This window comes from Sciurus carolinensis, chromosome 13, assembly GCF_902686445.1.
Source record: "Sciurus carolinensis chromosome 13, mSciCar1.2, whole genome shotgun sequence".
NCBI classification, from domain to species: Eukaryota; Metazoa; Chordata; class Mammalia; order Rodentia; family Sciuridae; genus Sciurus; species Sciurus carolinensis.
In genome coordinates this window covers 38,933,845-38,942,824 of record NC_062225.1, presented here as the reverse complement: position 1 = coordinate 38,942,824, position 8,980 = coordinate 38,933,845, and the positions used below count along the sequence as shown (strand labels likewise).

The 8,980-nt window shown below is 35.7% G+C and overlaps 1 pseudogene; it reads right to left on the bottom strand.

The window, feature by feature from the left end:
• Positions 1-430: 430 nt before the first annotated feature.
• LOC124962768 (meiosis-specific coiled-coil domain-containing protein MEIOC-like) lies at positions 431-7,960 on the bottom strand (annotated as a pseudogene).
• Positions 7,961-8,980: the final 1,020 nt, after the last annotated feature.

The following is an 8,980-nucleotide window of genomic DNA, read 5'->3' as shown; positions in this document are numbered from 1 at the left end:
TAGTTACTAGATTGTAGCCTTAATTGGGTTACAGTCACTTAAAACATTCATTATTTGGAATTATACTTACTAAGACAGAACTAAATGAAACTTATCTCCTAGAAGAAATTCATATTTGCATTTACCTGCACTGCACAATGGGATTAAGCAATATTTTAGCTGTTAGGAAATAATTTACTTAAATAAACTTGTTACCTTTGACTACTCAGAACTCCTAGAGTAGTCAACTTTACCTTTGAGTTTTCCTTAAACTGTATCTCATTAATTCCAAGTAGTTTTTTAAATAAAAGTTAGACTTCATTAAGGTACTAACTTTAAATCTGAAAGAAAATTAACGTACTGAAAGTTTGACAAGCTCATTAAAAATTTTTAGCATGTCTCAATACATTTACTTATCAACTTTTTAATTCTTCCTTCTGCTGGCATTTCCTTAATGTTTGTTTGTTTCACCTCTTTGACTCATTGGATTGCTACTATTTATGCTTTCATGGACTTTTTCTTTACAGTTCACTATATCTTGGAAAGCCTCTTCCACATCTACTTGAACATCTGTACTTGCTGTTTTGGGCATGGTCATCTGTAGCACACACCGTAGAGTAGTGCATGCTTTTCGAGTAGCCACACACATTTCTTTAATTGCTGAAGCAAGGGCAAAAACATCTTTTTCATCTTGGCATCTAGGCGCTCCTTGTCTTTGCCAATTTGAAGCATTAACAATTTCATCTTTTCTACGTGACTGTACAATGTAAATGGACTCCAAGTGTCTATCAAGAGCAGTAGAAATATTGGCAAGAAGTGTAGAGCTTCGAAGACATTCCATTTTGCCTAGTAAAGTCACAACTCTGGCTTTTTGTTGAAGTTCATCCACAATTAAGTGATCAACTCTAGATGGATTGGAGGTCAGCCTTGGAATTGGAGTATTGTTAGTACTGGATACTATTTTCCCTGGATAATTCTTGGCAAGAGCTAATTCAGTTTTTTTTCTCTGCTTTTCTAATGTTCTCCATTGTTCATAGAACTCTTCTAGATGAATATGAAGTTCATTGGCTGTTCCACTTCTAGTTTTAATTGGTCTTTGAAATCCAAAAGTTGGCACGAAACCAGAAAAGGAATTATCACCATACATCATATCATTAGAATAAGGGTATAAAGTCATCATAAGAAAACAAATCATAAGAATCCAACAGTGGAACAACTGAATGGCCAAAAGGGTGGGTGGATCTTAGGGGAAATCCATTTGAACCAAGTTGTTGAAAACCCTGATTATGCCTTAAATCTCCCAACACATAATCATTAGAAAAGCATGATGTCTGTGTGCAATTCACACAGCTATTAATATTGCTGTCTCCACTTCCTTGTCAGTGGCTATTAAAATGACCCTGTGACTCCAATAGATCTTGACATGTATTTTGAGATAAACCATCTAAATGCTTTAGACCTTCCTCAGGATCATAATGCCCACTCTGGGGCTTGGCTTGAAAATTATGTTTGTTTACATTTTCAATGGTCCCATACTGCTGAGCTGAATAATATCAGAAAATCCATTTGGCTGCTTTATTTTTATCTGTAACCAATTAAAAGAGATTTTCTTCCATTTGATTGATAGATTGAATTCTTTCTGCACCATTGTAACTGAAATAAAAACTAGAAAATGCTGAAGGGTTTTCTTGGCAATACTTCTGAAATAAACTGCTATTTTGGGTCAAATTTGTGGATGATATTTGGGGGAAATCTGAAGAATGGTTAGAAGCTTTTGAAGCTGCACTTAAATGGCTATTTAATTTCATCAAGTTGGCTTGATATCTATAAGGAATAGGAGTGTTATTTTTTGTTTGAATATTCATCCAAGTTGGTCTGTTTAAATTGATACCTCCTGAAGATGTTGCTGAGTTTGATAATAAATTCACTGATTTAAAATACTCATTACTTGAAATTGGTCTATTTAAATTGTGTATGTCCTCCTCGTTCAGTTTAGGCAAGTCATATGTCTCTAGAAACCTGTTGATGTCTTCGAAATTTTCTATTTTGTTGGAGTATAGATTTTCAAAATAGCTTCTAATTATGTTTTGTATTTCGGTCGTGTCTGTTGTGATATTTCCTTGTTCATTCCGAATTTTAGTGATTTGGGTTTTCTCTCCTCTTCTCTTTGTTAGTGTGGCTAAAGGTTTATCAATTTTGTTTATTTTTTCGAAGAACCAACTATTTATTTTGTCAATTTTTTGTATTGTTTCTTTCGTTTCAATTTCGTTGATTTCAGCTCTGAGTTTAACTATTTCCTGTCTTCTACTACTTTTGGTGTTGGTCTGTTCTTCTTTTTCTAGGGCTTTGAGCTGTAGTGTTAGGTCATTTATTTTTTGAGTTTTAGTTCTTTTATTAAATGCGCTCCATGAAATAAATCTTCCTCTAAGTACCGCTTTCATAGTGTCCCAGAGATTTTGATATGTTGTTTCTTTGTTCTTGTTTACCTCTAAGAATTTTTAAATTTCCTTCCTAATATCTTCTGTTATCCATTCATCATATAGTAGCATATTGTTTAATCTCCAGGTGTTGGAGTAGTTTCTGTTTTTTACTCTTTCATTAATTTGTAACTTCAATCCATTATGATCTGATAGAATACAAGGTAGTGTCTCTATCTTCTTGTATTTGCTGACATTAGCTTTGTGGCATAATATATGGTCTATTTTAGAGAAGGATCCATGTGCTGCTGAGAAGAAAGTGTATTCGCTCTTGGTTGGATGGCATATTCTATAAATGTCTGTTAAGTCTAAATTATTGATTGTGTTATTGAGATCTATGGTTTCTTTGTTCAATTTTTGTTTGGAAGATCTGTCCAGTGGTGAAAGAGGCGTGTTAAAATCACCTAGTATTATTGTGTTATGGTCTGTTTGGTTTCTAAAATTGAGAAGGATTTGTTTAACATACATGGATGAGCCACTGTTTGGGGCGTAGATGTTTATGATTGTTATATCTTGCTGATTTATGCTTCCCTTAAGCAGTATGAAATGTCCTTCTTTATCCCTTCTAACTAACATTGGCTTGAAGTCCACATTATCTGAAATGAGGATGGATACTCCAGCTTTTTTGCTGAGCCCATGTGCATCGTATGTTTTTCCCCATCCTTTCACCTTTAGTCTATGGGTATCTCTTTCTATGAGGTGAGTCTCTTGCAGGCAACATATTGTTGGATCTTTCTTTTTAATCCAATCTGCCAGTCTATGTCTTTTGATTGATGAATTCAGGCCATTAACATTCAGGGTTATTATTGAGATATGATTTGTATTCCCAGTCATTTGGTTCATATTTAAAATTTTTGACACATCTTGGTTCCTCCTTTATTTGACAGTTCCTTTAGGATAATTCCTCCCTTTGCTGATTTGCTTCTTTGTTTTTTATCTCTTCCTCATGAAATATTTTGCTGAGAATGTTCTGTAATGCTGGCTTTCTTTTTGTAAATTCTTTTAGCTTTTGTTTATCGTGGAATGATCTTATTTCATCGTCAAATTTGAAGGTAAGTTTTGCTGGGTATAAGATTCTTGGTTGGCATCCATTTTCTTTCAGAGCTTGAAAAATGTTGTTCCAGGCTCTTCTAGCTTTTAGGGTCTCGATTGAAAAATCTGCTGATATCCGTATTGGCTTCCCCCTGAATGTAATTTGGTTCTTTTCTCTCACAGCCTTTAAAATTCTGTCTTTATTTTGTATGTTAGGTATTTTCATTATAATGTGCCTTGGTGTGGGTCTGTTGTAATTTTGTGTATTTGGAGTCCTATAAGCCTCTTGGACTTGATTTTCCATTTCATTCTTCAGATTTGGGAAATTTTCTGATATTATTTCTTCAAATAGATTGTTCATTCCTTTGGTTTGTTTCTCTAAACCTTCCTCAATCCCAATAATTCTCAAATTTGGCCTTTTCATGATATCCCATAGTTCTTGGAGATTCTGTTCATGATTTCTCACCATCATCAAAAGCCTACCAACAAAGAAAAGTCCAGGACCAGATGGGTTCTCAGCCGAGTTCTACAAAAATTTTAAAGAAGAGCTCATTCCAATACTTCTCAAAGTATTCCAGAAAATAGAAGAAGAGGGAACTCTCCCAAACTCATTCTATGAAGCCAATATTACCCTGATTCCTAAACCAGACAGAGACACATCGAGGAAAGAAAATTTCAGACCAATATCCTTAATGAACATCGACACAAAAATTCTAAACAAAATTTTAGCAAATCGCATACAAAAGCATATTAAAAAGATAGTGCACCATGATCAAGTGGATTTCATCCCAGGGATGCAAGGTTGGTTCAACATCAGGAAATCAATAAATGTCATTCACCATATCAATAGACTTAAAGTCAAGAATCACATGATTATTTCGATAGATGCAGAAAAAGCATTTGATAAAATACAGCACCCCTTCATGCTCAAAACACTAGAAAAAATAGGGATAGTGGGAACATTCCTTAACATTGTAAAGGCCATCTACGCTAAACCCATGGCTAATATCATTCTAAATGGTGAAAAACTGAAAGCATTCCCTCTAAAAACTGGAACAAGGCAGGGATGCCCTCTTTCACCACTTCTATTCAATATCGTCCTTGAAACTCTAGCCAGAGCAATTAGACAGACCAAAGAAATTAAAGGGATACGAATAGGAAAAGAAGAACTCAAACTATCCCTATTTGCTGATGATATGATGGTATACTTAGAGGAACCAGGAAATTCCACCAGAAAACTTTTAGATCTCATAAGTGAATTCAGTAAAGTAGCGTGATATAAGATCAATGCACATAAATCGAAGGCATTTTTGTACATAAGTGATGAATCTTCAGAAAGAGAAATTAGGAAAACTACCCCATTCACAATAGCTTCGAAAAAAATAAAGTATTTGGGAATCAATCTCACAAAAGAGGTGAAAGACCTCTACAATGAGAACTACAGAACACTAAAGAAAGAAATTCAAGAAAACCTTAGAAGATGGAAAGATCTCCCATGTTCTTGGATAGGAAGAATTAATATTGTCAAAATGGCCATACTACCAAAAGTGCTATACAGATTCAATGCAATTCCAATTAAAATCCCAATGATGTACCTTACAGAAATAGAGCAAGCAATTATGAAATTCATCTGGAAGAATAAAAAACCCAGAATAGCTAAAGCAATCCTTGGCAGAAAGAGTGAAGCAGGGGGTATCGCAATACCAGATCTTCAACTCTACTACAAAGCAATAGGAACAAAAACGGCATGGTATTGGTACCAAAATAGAAAGGTGGATCAATGGTACAGAATAGAGGACATGGACACAAACCCAATTAAATACAATTTTCTCATACTAGACAAAGGTTCCAACAATATGCAATGGAGAAAAGATAGCCTCTTCAACAAATGGTGCTGGGAGAATTGGAAATCCATATGCAACAGAATGAAACTAAACCCATATCTCTCACCATGCACGAAACTAAACTCAAAATGGATTAAGGATCTCGGAATCAGACCAGAGACCTTGCATCTTATAGAAGAAAAAGTAGGTCCAGAGCTTCAACATGTCGGCTTAGGACCAGACTTCCTCAACAGGACTCCCATAGCACAAGAAATAAAAGCAAGAATTAATAACTGGGATAGATTCAAACTAAAAAGCTTTCTCTCAGCAAAGGAAACTATCAGCAATGCAAAGAAAGAGCCTACAGAGTGGGAGAAAATCTTTGCCAATCATACTTCAGATAGAGCGCTAATCTCCAGAATCTATAAAGAACTCAAAAAACTCTACACCAAGAATGCAAATAATCCAATCGACAAATGGGCTAAGGAAATGAATAGACACTTCACAGAAGAAGATATACAAGCAATCAACAAACATATGGAAAAATGTTCAACATCTCTAGTAATAAGAGAAATGCAAATCAAAACCACCCTAAGATTCCATCTCACCCCAATTAGAATGGCAATTATCAAGAATACAACCAACAACAGGTGTTGGCGAGGATGTGGGGAGAAAGGTACACTCTTACATTGCTGGTGGGGCTGCAAATTAGTGCAGCCACTCTGGAAAGCAGTGTGGAGATTCCTTAGAAAACTTGGAATGGAAACACCATTTGACCCAGCTATCCCACTCCTTGGCCTATACCCAAAGGACTTAAAATCAGCATATTACAGAGATACAGCCACATCAATGTTCATAGCTGCTCAGTTCACAATAGCCAGATTGTGGAACCAACCTAGATGTCCTTCAATTGATGAATGGATAAAGAAAATGTGGTATATATATACAATGGAATATTACTCAGCCATAAAGAACGATAAAATTATGGCATTTGCAGGCAAATGGATGAAACTGGAGAATATCATGCTAAGTGAGATAAGCCAATCTCAAAAAACCAAAGGACGAATGATCTTGCTGATAAGTGGATGATGACACATAATGGGGGGTGGGAGGGGTTAGTGTTAGGGTTAGATTTAGGGTTAGGGAGAGGGGTAAGAATAGAGGAAGGAAGGACTGTATAGAGGGAAAAGAGGGGTGGGAGGGGTGGGAGGGAAGGGGAAAAATAACAGAATGAATCAAACAACATTACCCTATGTAAATTTATGATTACACAAATGGTATGCCTTTACGCCATGTACAGACAGAGAAACAACATGTATCCCATTTGTTTACAATTTTATAATAAAAAAAATAAAATAAAATACTCAGAATTTGGGGGATCAGTTTTAGCAAACTGTTGCTTTTCTGTGACATTAGCAAAATCATTATTAGCTGGACAAGCTGTGTGAGGTTTTAGTACATATTCTGATTTTAAGACAAAATGGGCAGTGAATGCTGCTTCCTTTGCAAACTGTTTTTCAGTCAACTGTGGTGTGGTTTTTGGTAATGTGAATTTCTGCTGGTCAGGTAATGTTTCATCCATTTTTTTTTCTGATTTGCTGGTTTAACCTGAAATAACTTTGTATAGGCATCTGCTTCTACAGTTGGTGTTTCAGATGTGCCATTGGCTAATTTTTTACCATTCTAAAACTAAACTTTGAACATTTATTAAGCTTAGCCTTTTTAGGAAGAGCATATTCTGGGTATCTACAATAATCTGCATTTTCATTGTATCTACTAAATTTGGAAAGAAACATCTCTGCTCTTTTTTTGTTGTAATGGTGCTTCAAGATCTTTAGCACATATTTTCTCTCTTCCATAAGGGTAAGTATTAATTCCTGATTCTTTCATGATATCAGACAGACTAGTTTGTGGTGTAAAACAGTTTTTGATAAATGGATTTTCTTGGAATGTTGACATAGCTGTATCACTTGTGTGAATATTGTATCAGAATGATCACTTCATGAGGGGTAGATCCATTGTTCTTCAAGGTCTAATTCAGTAAATCCATGATAAAGTTCATCTATTTTTTGTTGTGGTGTGAGAATACTATTATGCAAGTATTGCTTTTCCACTGCTGACACAGATTCACCACTATAAAAATCTTGCTGAGAGGTAGCTGTATCTATTGGTCTTTTGGTTTCTGTCAAGAGGTCATGGCGATCTACAAATCTGCTTGTGTTCATTGGTCAAACTGACTTTAAATTGGAGCAGGTCCCTTCAGCAAAATATGGCTGTGACTTATCTTGTTCTTCCAGAATATTAGACTCAAGTCCATATAAGTCAGTTTCACTGCCATAGTCATTTCTTTCAGTTTGAATCTTGTTCTTCACATTCATCTGAGAATTAGAGCGTTGTTTAATATCATCTCCATAAGTAGACCATGGTGTGTAGAAAAGTGAAGATTCTATAGAACTTGATTATTCTGTGGATGAAGAAAGTGGAGTGTAGGTCTGCCTTGGGTCTATATTGTCTTCATTCTGCGATTTGTAGCAATCAGAAGGAAGTGGTGCCAGTCAATGTCACGCTGTTGAATAATCTGCTGCTGGTGTCGACAGTGGGGTTCCAGCAGCGATTGGCACCTCCACGGAACGCTACTTTAGGCTCCATGGGGGCCCTGCACCCCCTCTTGGACTAGGTACAGCTCCTGAGGGCGGGCGACGAGACCTGGCTCTCTCAGCCTGCACCCCACCGCTGCCGCCGCTGCTGCCCCAGGCACTGCTTGGAGCTGGTGTGTGGCGGGCTGGAGCCGGGAGGGTGGGGCGCGGGAGAGGCGGTTACATTGCCTGCCCCTGGCTCGCGACCGGGCACACGACCAATAACCTTGTTTTAAAAGTAGTACAAATAGTTCAAATATCTCACATAGTGTTTTGGATAAATGAAATATATGACAAAAATCTGGTATTAAATGTAACATTTGACAGAATACTAATGTGCAATCTAAAACCATGTTATAATGAACAATACAATTCTGTATGTTCAAAATATGTATATCTCTGATCTTATGTACGGAAAGCAGTTTAGAAGATGTAGTAAATGTTGACAATAATTTTACGTATACTTCATTTTTCTTAAGTGGGTCTCTTGACAAAATCTAGGGAAGGTTCCTTAATCTTGAAACCATGTTTAACCTCTTAGAATATTGTTTTATAAAACTTCCCTATATAATTCTTTGGATTAATATAAATGAAGTAGCATAATCTAGTATCATATCTGAAATATGAAACATGAAACAGAAAAGTGAAGAGATTCTATGCCTTCTGGGGGAAAGTGTCAAAATACTTCTCTATCCCATATTGTTAGGCTTTAAATAAGCCAGTATCTCCTCAATGACTTATAAAATATAGCTAAGTTTATTTCTTAGTGTGTAGAGAGTAACATAAAAAGTATATGACTTATATTCATTTAATGTTAAAACATTAAATAATATAATTAATTAAGTTGTTATTAGTATATAAGTTTGCAACAGATCATTATTGAAAAATGATCAGTTTGCAGAGCATCAGATTAATAAAATGTTTCTTTAAATCTAATATTTTAAGCTTATCTATGCTAAGCCCATGGCCAATATCATTCTAAGTGGTGAAAAACTGAAAACATTCCCCCTAAAAACTAGAACAAGGCAAGAAT